At 35.8% G+C, this 17887-nt stretch overlaps 1 protein-coding gene across 5 annotated transcripts in view; it reads left to right on the plus strand.

Annotated features, from left to right (window-relative positions):
* The window catches only part of ZBTB21 (zinc finger and BTB domain containing 21), a 59880-nt gene that overhangs the window by 18213 nt on the left and 23780 nt on the right, over window positions 1-17887 (plus strand). For 4 of the 5 annotated variants that reach the window (XM_031959180.1, XM_031959182.1, XM_031959181.1 and 1 more), the window contains one exon: window positions 2961-3011. The exons of the other annotated variant lie outside the window; for it this stretch is intronic. The gene's annotated coding sequence lies outside the window, so the exon portion shown is untranslated. The remainder of the gene's footprint in view (window positions 1-2960; window positions 3012-17887) is intronic. 5 annotated transcript variants of the gene reach the window in all.

A 17887-nucleotide genomic window follows, 5' to 3' on the forward strand; every position in this document is an offset into this window, starting at 1 on the left:
TTGTTTTTTTTTTAATGAAGTTTTTATTTTCAAAACATATGCAAGGATAATTTTTTCAACATTGATGCTTGAAAAACCTTGTTCCAATTTTCTCTCCTCTTCCACCTTCCCCTAGATGGTATGTAATCCAATATATGTTAAACATGGCAAAAATATATGTTAAATCCAGTATAAGCATACATATTTATATAATTATCTTACTGCACCAAAAAAATCAGATCAAAAAGTTTAAAAAAAAAAAGGAGAGAAAATAAAATTCAAGCAAAACACAACATGCTATATTGTAATCCACTGTCAGTTCCCACAGCCCTCTTTGGGTGTAGATGTAGTCATTGAAACAGGCCTGAATTATTAAATTTTTAAATAAAAAATTAAATAATTAATTAAAATTAATTAAATTTATTATATAATATAATTTATCTATATATTTATTAATTTTAATTAATTAAATAAATAAATTAAATTTTTAAAAAACAGGCTCTGGGTGTAGATGTAGTCATTGAAACAGACCTGAATTATCTCATTGTGGAAAAGAGCCACATGCATCAGAATTGATTATTGTGTAATCTTGTTATTGCCTTGTACAAAGATCTCCAGGTTCAGCTCATTTCACTTAGCATCAGTTCTTGTGAGTCTCTCCAGGACTTTCTGAAATCATCCTGCTGGTTGTTTCTTACAGAATAATATTGCACAATTTATTCAACTGTTCTCCAACTAATGGGCATTCACTCATTTTCCAGTTCCTTGCTACTACAAAAAGGGCTGCCACAAGCATTTTTGCACATGTGGGTCTCTTTCCCCCACAAGTTTTTTTATTGTTTTTTTTTTCAATCAGATAGGGAGAACTGCTTTATGAGATACTAGGTTATTAATATACATTGTTTTTTTATTTTTTTCTTCTAGTCTGTTCTATTGATTTACCCCTTTTTTTTAAATAAGTATCAGATAATTTGGATTATATATATTGTTTTATAATATGTATTGAAGTCTAAAAGTTCTAATCAACCTTTGTCTTTACTTCTCTTCATTTCCTTTATATTCTAGATCTTTTATTTTTCCAAATATATATTTTTATTATTTCAGTAAGTTCTATGAAGTATCCCTTTGATAATTTGATTGTGTAAAGGTATAAGCTTTGATACTGTTGTCATTTCTTATTAGATTGGCACTGGCCCAGCCACACACTTCCAGGTATTTTAGTTGTTCTTTATTTCTTTAAGGAGTACTATGTAAGGAAATCTGTGAGTCTTGTGTGTTTTGGTAGTTTGACCCCAAGATGCTTTATGCATTTTGTAATTATTTGGAATGGGACTTCTTTTTCTTTTATTGCCTCTCTGTTACATAAAAATTGTTAATTTTTGAATTTTTTTATAATCTAAATTTTGTCTAAAGCGATCAGTTGTTTCAATTAGTATCTTTGTTGAATTCTTGGAATTTTTCAAGCATCAGTCAATGGTGATAGTTTTGTCTCTTCTTTATTTCTCTTTATGGGTTTAATTTCTTTCTCTTGGTAGCATTTCCAGAAATGTGTCAAATAATAGTGTGAGAGTAGATGTCCTTGCTTTACTCCTCTATTTATTGGAAAAGGTTCTAGTGTATCCCCATTTCCTATACTTGCCTTTCATTTTTAAAGTTGTTCTATTCTTATACTTTGTAGGATTTTTTTATAAACAAGAATGAATGTTATACTTTGTTGAATGGTTTCCTGCATTTATTGATATAAACACATCAATAGTCAGGAGTACAAACTAAGTGCCCACTCTGTGCTAGGCATCATACTAATTGCTTAGAATAAAAATATAAATAAGAAAATTCTTGTCCTCAGGAGCAAAAAGAAAGCAGAGAAGATAGTAAGGAGCAGATAACTTACAGGGACCATTGTGGAAAAGTCAAAGAAATCCAAAACAGGTGCTTCTGGAGAAGTTGAAGTACAAATTGAGTACAACAGATGAGAGCAACTGGGGGTGGGAAATGAGATGTCTATCATTTCCCTCTTCTTAAATAGAATTTATGGTTCCTGCTTAAAGAGTGAGAAAGTATTGCCGAGGCGTAAGTGACAAGGCTGATTTGATCTTTCAAAATCATGAGATTTCCCAATGAGGCATGTACTGGGGGCTTACTGGAGAAGGCAAAAATCTAAAACGAGTGCAATTAGAGTGGGAAATAAGATGTCTATGTAGACTTGTGGCTTTGGAGTTTTTGTTTTTAATTTGATTTATTATGTCGATTGTTTTCTTAATGTTGAATGATTTCTTTCGTTGCTGATATAATTCTCTAACTTGGTTGTAATGAATTATTTCTTGGATAAATTGCTGTAATCTGACAAAATTGTTTAAAAACTTTTCATTGGTATTCATTAATGATATTGGTCTGTAGTTTTTCTTTGTTTTATTCTTTTTAGTAATAGGATAGTATTTATCACAGGAAAGGGTTCTGTTAGGATACTTTTTCAATTGTAAAAAATAATTTATGGATATTTGTCCTTTAAAAGTTTAATATAATTCTCCTGTGACTCCATCAGGACTAGAAAGGTTTCTTGTTAAGTTTTTTGTTGTTTTTTAGTAGTACTTCAGTTTGTACTACTTCAGTTTCCTTTTTTGAGATCTCAGGTTTTTTTTGAGCTCTCAGTTTAAGCATTTTTAAATTTAAATTTTGAAGATGTTCTCTGGGTTTTTTGTTTTTTTTTTTCAGTTTTATTAGCCTAGAGTGTATCTGTGCATAATTTGACATTTTTCTTCTAGTTCTTATAATTTTATCTTATACATTTGCCATTTTATTGAATATTTTTGGTCCTCTAATTTTTACTCAATGGTCATCTGTTTCTCCTCTAATTTTCAACAAGTCCTCCTTTGTGTTTATTTTAGGTTTATTGCTAACTTTTTAAGATTTTTAAATTTTTAAGATGCAAATTCAGTTAATTAATCTTCTCCTTTTCTATCTTGTTAATTGTATATTTGTAGGGATATGATTTTTCCCTTGAGGACTTCTTTTGCTGCATCACAGAAATTTTGGTATGTTTCATCATTATCATTTTCTTTTATATAATTAATATTTCTATGATTTGTACTTTGATCCTGTTATTATTTAGGATTTTATTGTTGAGTCTGAGTTTCATTTTGGATCTTTGCCTTTTTTTTTTACGTCTCTGAATCAATTACTGTATTACTATATTTATTGTGTTATGGAGACTAAAGCATGTATTTACTATTTTTACTTTTTTACATTTGTTTACACTATCTCTAAGGTTGAATAAAATGGTCAGTTTTTGTAAAAGTTCTATGTAGTGTTGAGAAATGCATATATTCTTTTAAAGTCACATTTAGAAGATGCATACTAACTCTAGTTAGTTGTTAACTCTAGTTTTTCCAGCAATTTGTTTAGTTCTGTATTTTCTCTTTATTTTTGTTAGAATTATCCAAAAATGAGACAGGGACATTGAAATCTTCTGGCATTATTGTATTACTGTTGTATGGCATGGGTTCTAAACCTCCTTACCCAAATCGACTACTCAGAAGCATCTTCAGAAATATTTAGTCCTTGTAAGAAGAGGCCCAAGTACACCAGCTGAGCAGACATAGAACCTCTCAGTTCCTATCTCCAGCCTGCTATCTGGTGACAAACAAGAAATAATAAATTGGTTAAATAATAAAAGTTCATTAGATGGACTGAAAAGGAAGTAATCATTGACAAATCGTCAGCAATGCTATCTACTTCCTGAAATTTAGGTCTACAGTCCAATCCACTCCATCTCATAGACTTGTTGAGAAATCTTTACCTGGTCCCATTTAGGGACCATTTTCATACATTTGAAGATTTCTCACACCAGTCTTGATATATTTCTTCCACGAGGACATCCTTGTTATTTAGGTCTTCAGGTATGTTCCTTTCTTCAGTATTAATTGTACCCCACTGTTGGGTCCTGCTTTCTAGAGCCCCCATGCGGGATGAAAAAGCATACCATCTTAATGGAGGAGTGATGAGGCTCCCAAGAATGGTTGAAATATGGAGTCCATTGTTTCCAAATTCTCTCCCCCTTATATATACCCTCATACCCTTATATAACCAAAGTATATACTGCGCACATGGGACCACATAAACAACTTGCTGTTGTATGTAGATTGCCACCTGGTATCACTCTCTGCCATCTGATATCACTCTACTTCAGTCACAACAGATTGTCACCACCTCCTGACTTCTCAGGAAGGTCGAGAGCCTGTAGGAGAAATAGGGAACCAAACCAGACATTGTCATCAGGTTCCTTCTTGGCTGAAGGGTCTTATACCTCACCCAGAGTTCCCCCACTGTCTATGGCTCTCTATACCCCTCCCTCTACCATTTAGAACCAACACCTGTACATCAATGGAAGCTTTCAGCAACCATTTTAGCTAAGAAATCTTGAATTATTCTAGTGATTTAAGTGCATAAGGAAGCAGGTGACAAGATATTGCTGCTTAAAGCAATGAACAGGAATCAGAGACCCTATTTTGGAAACCTTATGATCATAGACCAACAGATTGGCATCTGGAAGCCAATGTTATCCGTAGAACTACAACACTGTGGAGCCCCAGGAGCCTCAGGGCCATTGTCCCATTATTCCTTCCTCAAGTAGTCCAGACCCAGATTTATTTGGGACAAAGGGTCAAAGGTCTCATCTTCTGGACCAGCTTCAGACTGATAAGGGGTGTAGAACTAGCCCTGCCCAGTGGGGTCCAGACTGAGGGGGAGAGACAAGTGACTTGTAGGTGGCAGCAGTATCCTGTGCTGAGTGTTAAAAATCAGCTATCAGGTGATTTCAGGTTGACCAAATGGTTGGAATTTTATGGCTTGAAGTCTGGAAGAAACAACTCTTACAAGTAGATTAAAAATGTAAGGATTAAATACGTGCCAAAAAAAAAAAAGAATAAACAAAAGTGAAGTTAATATGGGATTACTGGGGACAGTAATCAGGAACCCCATCCAGAGGAAGACTGAGGGAGTGAAGATGAATGCCTCTTATCCAGACAGCTTTTCCTAGGATACCAAAGAATGTTTTTCCCAAATTCCTGCTTTTGTTTCCTCAAAGGAGTATGGGCAATGGATGGAACATTGTGGCCTTAAGTGAGTATGATCTCCTTTAACAAAAACTCTAGAGCCTTTTTAACAATTTTTTCAGAATTTAATTGTCTGAGAGCTATATGAGGGAATACAGGCAGCAATACAGGTAGCTGAATCTGCAAGCCTATTTCCCTTGGTCTAAAGTGTATCCCACTTCCTTTACAAAACATGACAGAAATCTCTCTAGGTCCATGGACAGTTTGCAGTCTTTCCCTTGTGTACTTAATCTCCTTTCTTTTCATATAGCTCCCATGATCAATCAAAACATACAAGAAAAGTCATACAGTTACAATGCACTGGATTCAGAATTTGTGTTCCCATTCAGTCGAGATCCCCTCCTCAAATGTAATTTGAGGTCTCCCCATCTTCAACTGTCCCCTCAGATAAAGGTGGCGCCACATATCCTTTTGTTCTGGTGTGGTGTGTCCAGCCTCATTCCTGGGTGCGAATTGCAGTGTCCGAGGTCAGTATCATCTGGTAGAGTCCATCCCAGCACGGAGTCAGCTTCTCATCCTTCCAGGAACGGATCAACACCCAATCTCCAACCTGAATTCTATGAACAGGGAAACCTAGGAGTCTGAGCCATTAACCCTTTTGTTGAAGTCCTAGCAATGACTTAAATATATCTCTTAAGAAATGAATCCTTTGTCTCTAAGATAGGGTCCCAGTTTCCCATAGGACAAGCCTGGAGAGGATGACCGTACAATAATTCCTAAGGCGAAAGCACTCTATCTCTATGTGGCTTGGTTCTGATTCTGACCACAGCAAGAGGAAGACATTTAGTCCAAGGTAGTGGGGTCCCTAAAGATAATTTTAGTCAGTTGCTGTTTTATTTCTTGATTCATCCTTTCTACTTTTCCAGAAGAGGGAGGATGCCAGGGGGTGTGGAGATCTCAAGTGATTTCTAAGGCCCCGATCAGATTCTGCAATACTTGGGCAGAAAAATGTGTTCCCTGATCCAAGTCTATCCTCTCCACTATTCCATATCTAGGAATAATTTGTTCTAATGAGACCTTACTGTCGAGGCAGTTGCTTGGGCTGAGGGGAATGCTTCCACCCATGAGGTCAGATGGTCCACTATGACCAGCAAGTATTTGCGGCGACCCACTGGTGGCAGCTCAGTGAAGTCCGCTTGGATGCTTTAGAATGGTCTGATTCCTGGAGCTCGTCCGTGTTGAGCAGCCTTATTAGTCCTTCGACAAATGAGACAGCCGTTCACCAGTTGTCAGGCCATAGTATATAGGCCAGGGGAAACATACCTTGTCAGCACAGCATCACACAGGTTTTGGACATCCCAGTGACTGCCCTGGTGCAGTTGCTGAAGGACCTGCCTCATACTTGCTTTGGTCAGTACCTCTCTGCCATCAGGCAAGAGCCATCATTCTTCCGAGTTCCCAACTGCTCGAGGCCTTCTCTTTTTCCTTCTGAGTAAAACTGAGAGAGGGTAGACTAGGGGGAACTACAGGTATCAAGGTCATTATATGAGAAATCTCCTGGTCTCCAGCTCCCTTGGCCTTCTCATCTTCTAATCTATTTCCCCTTGCTGCAAAAGAATTTCCCATCTACCACTCTAGAAAATCCCATCTATAAACCAATTTACTCCCCCAGGGATTGGGGATTCTTGTGAATCCTTTTATTTTCTTTTGAAAATCAATTAACTCTAAACAACAATATTCATCTGAAAGGGTGGTTTTGTTCCAAGGGACAGGAGGCAGGATTAAGATTATCAACATTCTGGAATCTGTGAGCTATTTCCCAGCCCTCTGGTTTAATATTGTTCTTACTTGGTGTGGGACACCTACTATAACACTGCCTCCAAAGGTGAGTTTCCTACTCTTTTCTACCAAGAGATTAGTAGCAGCCACTGCTTGTACACAGGTTGCCTATCCTTTGGCCACTGGGTCTAATACTTTAGAAAGTAAAGCTACTGGTCAAGAGCAAAGAATCAGCAATGCAACATGGGCAGCTGGTCCTATAAGCCTCCTTCCCTTCACCTAGAGTGGATTCCCCTTCATTTCATTTTCTCCCATGTATTTAATGGGGAATTGTTTGGGTGTCAAAAGTTCTTTCAATATAGTTCCCCCCCACCCCCCACGATCATGCAAAACATGAAAAACGCATCTAAAGACATAAGCCCTGCCTTCCATCAACATACGGTGCAAAAGGCTCTAGACCTAAACCTTAGCCTAATCAGGGTGTGATTCCAGGCTTTTTCAAAAGGCCAAGTACTTGGGCAAAGTAAACCTAGAGTTTCTTTATTTAAGGCAGTTTTACTTCAGGTTAACTGTCCTTTTGTTTTCACAATTCCACCTTATGACCTGTGCAGTCACATCCGAATTCAAAATTCCCAGCAAATATTAGTTGCAGTCCCAAAAGGTTTTATCTCCTACAGCAATTATCATTAATCAAGGCTTCAGATGAATCTAGTTCTCAAGAATCACAGTACAGGGTTCATCCTAGAAAGTTCACAGCTTATATAGCTTAGATAGTTCTAAGTTTAACATTACACAGATCATTTTGCCTTTAAAATACTCAAATACAAAGAAAAAATTCTAAATTGCATGTTGTCCATCCCGTTTACACATAAAAGAAACTTTAGATCTTTCAGATTTAACGTTAATACTCTCTTCATTCAATTTTTGGAAATAACCCTATCAAATTATCAAATCAGACTAAAATCCTGCTCTAGATTTTTATCATCTTCCTTAAGCAAGGAGTCTACAATGCACATAAATAAGCATTAAATAATTTGCTTTAGACAGATGGAATCTTAGTAGAAATAAATCGTTTTCAGATAACTTCCGTTCCAACAAACTTCTTGGAGCAGCTATAGACTTGAAAAATAAAAATAAAACATTCAGTTATTAACACCATATAAATGTAGGCTGTTCCTTTAAACATTAGAAGCAATTGATATCCGAACCAGCAAGGTGTTGCAGCCACCATACTTAATGGGGAAGGGGGATTAGATCACCTGACAAGGTCCCTCTCCATGTGGCCACTCTTCCCGCACTCCACCATGCTTTCAGACCCTAACTTATCACAGCTAATTTTTTTTTAGGGTGCTATTTCCCCAGGATCCAAGCTGCCAGCTCAAGACAGGCTCCAACCTCATGGGATATATCTCCTTTTCCCATGGCAAATGGCAGATTTACTAGGGAATTGTGCCTTTTTCTTCCCCATTTCTGGAGAGCTATTTTCCTTTTTTTCTCTCACACCATCTCTTCCTGTCCCATCTCTCTCCTTCCAAAGCTTACTTGCTTAAACCTTCTCCAGACATATGTTACCATACACTCCTAAACCAATACTAGATGCTCCATTTAAACCATTAATTGCTTTTGCAAATCAATCTTTCTTGTTTGCAAATAACTGAACCAAATTTCATAAAACTTATACATGCCCAACAGAGATGACAAATTTTTAAGGCATAACCCAGTTATAAATTACTCAATACTTCTAGAAAACAACACACCTCTAAGTAGGGAGATACAACCCCAACCTCCCCTAAGGTAAACTACCAGCATTTTGTTTTAATAACCTATATTTTAACTTAAAATCCCAAACACGGCTTTAAATTCCAAATAATATAAAACCACTTTTGCCATCATATTTAAAATAATGAATTTAGCAATTTCTTTCCCTTGGTCCCACGTGGCCTACTGCAGGTCAGGACACGTGAGAGGGAACGGAAAGAATCCACCATCTTCACTCTATCTCACATACTTCCCCGATGTATAGGGTAATTGTACTCCCAAATGGGATCTGCTAAAGGTATTTCTGGTCAGCTGAAACTACTCTTGCAGCTGGAGGATTTCTCCTGTCCCACTCCTTCATAGCTGCCCCTCCAATTAGTCCCCTCTCCTCTTGTGAGAAGAGAGAATTCAAAATAGACCTAAGTTCTCCTCCAGGCCCCAAGGGCCCTTGAAGGGGCTGATGGAGTTAAATCCTTTCCTTTTCTTTCAGGTACAAATTCAGTCTTTGGCACACCCAGTCTTCAATAATGCCTTCACCAATATCTTTGTCACCCCAGACAAAACAACAATACCTTAACATCTTTTCCTTTTTCCTTGCTTTTTCCTTATATATTTTGGCAGTTCATTCCAATTACTTAATTTATCTCCCAAGGGACTATCTACCTGTATTTTCTGATCATTTTTCTCATTTATCTCCACGAGCGCTGGCTGGGACTGGGCCACACCCATTGAATTTGGACAGAATCTAAATTCCAAGACGCCCAAACACACCAATTGTCGCCAATTGACTCCAGTCATCCTAGAAGGCCTAGCTAAGCCTATCCTGTCCAGAGACCCAGAGTTTAAGACTCCAGGCCTCACAAGGTCCTGTCCAGAGACCCCTCCAGAGTTTGACTCAAGGGTCTCACAGGGGGCTTACCTCTGGGTTGTTGCACAACAAATTGCTTGACTGATACCTGTCTTCCACTGAATCAGTCAGGATTTTTAATTGTGGAGTTTTTCTCTTTGCTTTGCTCTGAGTTTCTCCACTTCGGGCCCACTTTACCTTGGGGAGTAAGGAGAAACCCTGGATGCTGGCGGGCTGCCTAAATCAGGGCAGGGCACCACCCCGCCAGTACCCCAGGGGTCCACCTACTCACCACAAGTAGTGTGATCCCGGATGAGCCCCCAAAACTGTGTGGTTCAGACAGCATTTAATAAAAAAAGCTGGATAGAGATCTAGAAGCAAAGCAAAGTTTATTATATGTTCTCCAGAATCGGGTGTCCCACCCATCGAGCAGACAATCGAAGGGAGGAGGCACCTTCGGGGGCAGGGTCAACACTTTTTATCCCTAATGCAAATACCCCCTCCCACCACTGACCCTCATCCTTATTGGCTGAGGATCTTGCATTCTAAACGAGGGAACTACCCAAGAAATTGAACTTGACCAATAAGTACATAGTTGCCCATATTTGACCTAAACAGAAAGACACTGATGTCATAGGAGGATAACAAGGGGACTAAAGTATGCCCCTAGGGGATAGTAGGGAGGAGACTTAAGTATGCCCTTGACTTAATGCTTAAAGTCCTTCAGGCCTACTCAAACTTTGAAATAGATGAAGCCTTACTTGATTTTCACAACTGTCTTGAAAGATCTCACCTCATCTCATTCAATAATAAATTTATTTTTTGCCAAAGATAATGGCCAATGTGAATTCCTCACATAACTGAATCCTAATTTTGGTGCATATCATCATCTGGTGTCTATGTAAGTCACATAATACCTAACAATTTTAGGTTTCTATATTATGACAATAAATTCATGTAACTTAATTAGAAATTTTACAGTTTTCATAAGTGATAGCTAAATAAACATAATATAACCAATCACAAAAATGGATAGGAATCTCATGTAATTTAGAGTCGTTTCCAATTTTAATGTACACACCAATTAAAAAGTTATTTTAAAAATCAATACTTTACCTTGTGATATTCTAACGAGGTGTTCCATTCAAACTATCAATTGCTTTTGTAAATCAATCTTTCTTATCCCTTGTTTTTAAAATCACCTCTTTTGTTTTTAAACTTTGACATCCACAATATAGCTAATATCTGAATAATTTTGGATTAAATTTCATAAAACTTAATTTTATGTCCAGCAGAGCTGATGAAATTTTAAAGCATAGCTCATAATTTTTACAAATTACCAACATACATTTTAAAAAGCAGTATACTTCATCTAATTAGGAGATACAAACATATGACCCCTTAAGGTAAACTACCAGAACTTTTGTTTTAACAACCTAATTTTTTTAACTTCAAATCAAATACAGATTTAAATTTCTAGTAGCAATGTTTCAATATTTGAACGCAATTTTCTAAGATCTTGTGCTTAAAGTAAACAAACTCACAATTCTAGCACATACCATTTAATAGTGATTGTCTAATATAACTGTAAGAGATTCATCATACCAAATTTACAACTCATCTTGATATTTGAGGAGATGGCCTTAAGCTCAACATTCCTGATATAAAAGATACCATTATAAGTTGTTCCAATATAACAAAGTTGAAGATTATTAGTAAACTCGTTCCTTCATTGGGACCTATGTAACTCAGACAAGTTACTTCTCAGAGATAATAATTGTACTTAGAAGAAGTTAACATATTTGGAAGAATTAACAAATTTATAATTTAAGAGGGATTCCAGAAAATGACTCCTTTTCACTTCCTGTTTACTTTCTTTAATAGACATCAGCTTTCTTTGCTTTCTTTTACTACTGCATACTCTCAAGTTTACAGGCTCTTAAAATGCAAACCTGATCCAGATAAGGTTTCTCCCCGCCCCCCCCCCCTTTTTTTTAAAATCTGTGAATCAGAAAAGACTTGTGGACTAGGATATTTGCTGCCATTTTTTTTTTCTGCCACTTTTTAAAAGCAGCCAAGTTCTTTTCTGTTTTTCCCAAAGTTCCCAAATTTTTAAATCTTTTGTTTATATAAAACTGCTTTTACTATCATATCACAAATAAAAATTTCACTGAACTGATTGAACATGTGTTCTTTCTCTTTTACTCACCCCTCACATCTAAAAACCCATATAAAATTATCAAATATGAAGCAATTAAATCCAATAAAGTAGTTAACACACATAAAGCATTTGTTTTATGCTAAGCCCTTTTGTAATCTTGAAATGAGCAATTGCCAAAATGCCCAATCTTTGCCCTCAAAAACTTTAATTCCGTAGCACCTAGCTTGGCCAGAGCTGGAGTCCACAGGAAAAGGTCAGGCTTCTCCCTTTTAAAGGGGGAAATTAAGGGTGTTAAGATATTTAGCTCACAGAACAGACATGGCAGACATTCTGCACAAAGACACAAACACAGACAAAAATTACAAAGAAGAGGACCGTCCCTTCCCCACAAAAAACAGCAATATCTCATCAAGTGCACTTAGTATTTTAGATTTTTTTTTGTTTTGCTCCCAAGATTTGATTTGGAGTGTTCCTTCCCCTTTCCCTCTGGAGACAGCAACTCCAATTTCATAACTTGAGATCCTGTAATATGCAGAGCCAACCTCTTGACTTGTCTCCCCAAGCAGGGTCTCCCCCACGCAGCAGTCATTCAGAACGCCCCTGCTCTGTGTTGTTTATAGGATTTCCTTCTAGCTCACTAGGCAGCACCTTTAACCTTGGATTACCAAGCTTTAACAATCCCAAAGTCCCCATTAGTCTAAGAGCAACCCAAGGACACAGGCAGTGCCCTGGGGAGAGCAGCCTCCATCTCTGGACTGCTCCTTCCCTTTTATCTCTGGATTATGGGCACACAAGTTACCTGACTGTTCACTTGCCCTCAGGCTTCTTCAGAGGGTTTCCTTCAGCTTCTGTTTGTATTTGAGTGTCTCTCTTCAGGCCCATACTTCACAGAGAAGGGAGGCTACGGATCTGATCTCAAGGATGTCAGAGAAAACCCAATCTGGTACCTGCCTGCCCTACATCAGAACCCCAGCCATCTCTCTGGGAAGCCACAGGTCCTGGACGAGCCCCCATAAACTGTGTGGGACGGGGGCTCGACCCCCTTACCCAAATTGACTATTCAGAGGCGTCTTCAGAGACAAACAGGAAGCATTTATTCAGTCCTTGCAAGGAGAGGGTCAAGCACAATCAAGAAGACATAGAGCCTCAAAGCTCAAAAGTTAATGAAGACTAGAGAAATGGATTCCATTTAATTGTAGCTGAACATTTAAGAATAGGGAATATTTGAGTTGATGAATGGAATTCTAGAATGGGAGAATGACATGAGCCGAAGACAAAATTCTAAATGTGTATTTGGGGAACACTTGGAGTATAGGTTTTAAGTATGAAAATACTGAGAAGAAAAGGAAAAAATGGGTTAGGAACAGATTGTAGAGTGTCTTTAATGTCAAGCCTTTAATTATTTTATTATAACTTGTGGGTAATGGAGATCTGTTTTTGAGTTGGGGAGTGACCTAATAGTATATATTCATTTAAAAAATAATTTTATTCATAATGAAAATATTCATAACAAATATTTTGTTCGTAAAAACAAATTTCCACATTAGCTTTGTTCAAAAGTATGTCTCATTTTGCATCTTAAGTCCTTCACCTCTGGCAGAATATGGATAACATGTTTCATTTTATTTCTAGAATCCTGGTTTATCACTATATTATTATAGTTTGAAAGTAAGAATTTTTTCTTTATTATATAAATTGTTCTTCTAGTTTTGCTTACTTAATTCTGTTCATAAAGGTCTCCCCAATTTCTTCTGAAACTGTCCATTTGTCAATTCTTACTGGCTCAGTATCTTGTTATATTAATTTCCATGACTTGTTTTGTCAATTCCTAATAGGTAGGCACCTTCTTAATTTCCTTTATTTATTTATTTATTTATTTGGTCTATAGTAGACATTCATTTTGTCAAATAATGATTCCAATAATTAGATTGAATACTAGATTACAGTGATCATCTTTTTCTTGAATATTGTATATATAATGTACTCTTTTACTGACAAACCGATCACTTTCTTACTTAGTACCAAATTGTTTCGATAATATATGCTAATATGTAGTCATCAGCTTTTAATATATAGTCATCCTTTAATATTTATGGGGGTTGGGGGTGCAGGACCCCACTGAATACCTGTAGTCCCCATCTCAAACCATTATTTTTAATAATTATAATAATATTTATTTAAAACAAAACAAGTAAGACAACATAATTTGTCCATTAAAAACATGCAGTTTTTACATGTGACACTTTAGTATCTCAGACACTATGCAGAATCTTTGAAACCCCCAATGTAGTTTCAGCAACTGCTTCATAGATTTCACTCAAGATACAAAGATCACTGTGGGAGAAAGTCATGACTGAGTCTCCTCAAAGATAAGGTGTTTACCAAAATTGTGCAACTCATAATTTTATAGTATACTGAAATTTTTAACAAAATTGAACTATTAAATTTAAATGAATTTATGTTAGGTATACTAATGCTGATAAATTATAAAGTAAATTAGTAATGTACATTATTTATGTATTTATGATTGATAATTTCTTCTTTTACTTTAAATTTGTGCATTGTCTATGATTTTCCACAGTACATTATAAATTTCCAAAAATCTCTATTTAATTAGTGATAGCCCCCCCTGCTAATAACCAAAACCAAATGTGTGAAGCCTACAAATGTTGAGGAATAACTAAGTCCTCATTTTCCATCCTACCCCCTCCTTTTAAAAATTTATTTTGTTGATATTCCTGACCTTTTGTTTTTCTAGGCGAATTTGACAGTTATTCTTTCTAACTCCAAAAAGTAATTCTTTTGTAGTTTGATTGGTATCCTACTGAATAAGCAAATTAATTTAGGAAATAGTGAAGTTTTTATTATATTGGTGTGACCTTCCCATAAGCAATTAATACTTGTTCTTTTCTGTTGTTTTTTACTGGCACAGAGTTGAAGTAGAATTAAATTATCACAAGTCCTTGAAGTTCTTCTTATATTGAATAGACTTTATATTAAATACACTTGAAAGCCAATTATAAACATGCTAGTTCTTAAATAGAAATAGTTTCATCTTGTTGCTTTTCTCCAAAGGAAGTTTCTTGTCTTTGTTGTTCAATTGTGTTTGACTTTTCGTGACCCCATTTGGAGTTTTCTTGGTAAAGATACTGTAGTGGTTTCCCATTTCCTTCTCCAGCTCATTTTACTGATGAGGACATTGAGGCAAATAGGGTTAAGTAACTTGCCCAGGGTCACATAGCTAGTGTTTGAGGCTGAAGATGAGTCTTCCTGATTCTAAGCCCAGGTGTGCTCTATCCTCAACGCCACCTAGCTGTCCTCAAGTGAAATTGTATCACATCTTTATCTTATTCCTGTTGAGAATAAGTTATACTTGAATATATATAACTATTAAATCAGTGAGTAGGAGATGGCAAATCTAAGAACTAATTTCCTTAGTTACTTACATAAGGAAATTGAGAGAAGTAATGGTCACAAATTCAGAAGAGTAAAATAAAAACAGTAGAATCCTTTATATGTGGCAATCTTTTATATTTCAGAGAACCTCTCCTTAGTCATGTATATTCTTGTATCTCCCTCTTTCACAAAGCTCAAAAGATTTTTTCGAGCTTATAAAGACTGAATTTCCAGAGAATATGGCAAGTCCTCAGAAAACTTTCTCCAACACTAATTAATTGTTGTTGTTATTCATTTTAAGGCAAAGAATACAGATTTTAAAAAATCATAACAAGAAAAGTTTCTAATAAGTGATAGCTTAAATTCATAAATTTATAGCATTTAGATAGAAATTGGAGTTATATATATATATATACATATATGATATAGTTGAATTACTCATTTCATATCATTTCTTATACCATGGTTTCTCAAAAATTAGTGAGAAATTATAATGCTACCATAAAACAGTATTGTTTTTAGACATAAATATAACAGTTATAACCTGTCAAGTAATATTAATCCAATTGAATGTATTTTGAATTATTATTTTAAAAAAATCAAATCATTTCATTTTCTTTCAGTTTAGGCATTCTGTACTTCAGAGGTTAGTACAGAATCATTTTGATGTAATATAGAGATTCACTTATAAATATAGTCAAAAGTATTAACATTTAGGCCATAGAATAACTGCTGTGAATAATTTTTCCCAATTATCAAAATCCAACATAAATGATTTTGAAAAGATTTTTAAAAGTAGTATTTCAGATATCTCCAGTGATCTCTCTATGACTTAACTTTGATTGCCTTTAAAATTTTCATACCATTGAAGGGTTTTAGGAAGTCCCTGTTTATTGGGATAAATTTAGCATTAAAATTGCAATAATTACAGACAATTTGGGAAATGAAGACTCAGTAATTAAGCATATACAGTATTTCAGACTTAAAAGATCCTCCCTGGGGTTAAGGATGTTGTATTTGTGTTGTCTTTTTGTGTGTGTGTGTGTGTGTATGTGTGTGTGTACATATCTATATTTTTGTGTATTTATGTATCCCGTTAAACTTTCTTAAATATATATGTTCTTATCTGGTTAAACTTATGTATATATCTCCATGTATCTATATGCATACATACAGATATATGTTATATATCTGAGCATGCATATATACACACATATATACAGAAAGTAAAAAGTCATTACTTTTACATCACATTCATTAATTTTAAATTTACAGGATTTTAATCCAAGTCTAAAGAGACTATGAAACTGTAGACTTGATTAAAATACTTCAAATTGCTTCATTCTTTCCTCTCTCTCTCTTTCTCTTTATGTATGTCTGAGCTTAAGACTGAATTTAATTAGATATACACATAAATATATAACATATTATATATTTCATATATAACATATACATACATGTAGTTATATAGAACATAATAGCTTTTTATTTACAAGTTACATGCACGGGTAATTTTACAGCATTGACAATTGCCAAACTTTTTGTTCCGATTTTTCCCCTCCTTCCCCTCACTCCCCTAGATGGCAGGATGACCAATACATGTTAAATATGTTAAAGTATAAATTAAATACAAAATAAGTATACATAATACATATAATTTTTAAAACAGAGTTTAACCAAGCCAGAATTTTCATATCAGAGGCAAGTTCCACAATCCAATTTTTTTTTCCAACCAGAGTTTTAATTAGACTAATATTCTTATATCAGTAGTAGAATGGATTAGGAATAATTTAGCTTCTGAATCTATTGGCAGTTATTACAAACCGGAATTATGAGAATAAATGGGATTCATTGGATGATGTTTTCTCAGTTTGAGACTAAGTCACATCCCTATTCCCAGGCCTCAAATCCTGGGATGCAGGAAGTCACATGAAGTTAGTGAAGTTACAGGAAGTGATGTGACCTGTGGGAAGCAAACAACATTTGACCATTGGTCAAGGATGGTTACATCTATCCAATGAAAAGACTTGGTCTTTTCCTATTTAGCTGGGTGTTCTACTTCCTGCTGCTCAGGCCAAGTACATGGTGGTAGCTGGGATGGTTCCCAGGTGTTCTGGACCTCTCCCTGCAAGGACTAAATAAATGCTTTCTCTTTGTACCTGAAGATGTCTCTGATTAGTTACTTTGGGAAAGGAGATCTAGTACCTGTCCCACACAAGAACTAAAAAATTACTAGAAACTGAGGGATCCATAAAGATAGGTGACTCTTGAAGGTGGAACTGTACCATCAGACTTATATCATGAGTAATTAGAAATGACAGACAAACACTCAGTTGAGTACACAAAAGACTACCTCTGCAGTTTAACTCAGGGTATAGGCTTAACTGAATATACAGAAGACAATAAGGAGAGCATCCACCTCAGGAATCTTATATAAAATATAAAATTTTAAGGGAAGCAGAAGAGGAAACTAAGGATACTTGCCACATGGTCAGATGGGAGCTGTGGCTTGTTTCCCAATCTTGATTTTGCAGTTGATTTGACTTTCTGATATCTAGCAATAGTGTCTGATAGCTCCAAATGGGTCATTGTCCTATTCTTATCATAATGGAGGTAAGAAATTTGAGGCAGTATGTTTTCTATCAGTCTTTCTCTTATCAGAGTGGTGGCATGAAGCCTGAGCCAGAGTTTTGCTTGTCACTATTGTCTTTCAAGTAAAGCTAGTCCTTATTTCAGGGAAAGGGAGAAGGAGGTATCTTGGGCCTATCTCAAATACTTAACAATCCGCTTCATTGGAGGGAATGCAGATCACAAATACAGTGGCATATTACAGAATATATTGTGTGCGTGTTTGCACATTACATGTATGTGTGTATGATTGTAGTTTATTTCTACATACATTTACAATATACATAT

The sequence above is a fragment of the Sarcophilus harrisii genome, chromosome 3 (assembly GCF_902635505.1).
Source record: "Sarcophilus harrisii chromosome 3, mSarHar1.11, whole genome shotgun sequence".
In the NCBI taxonomy this organism is placed as follows: Eukaryota; Metazoa; Chordata; class Mammalia; order Dasyuromorphia; family Dasyuridae; genus Sarcophilus; species Sarcophilus harrisii.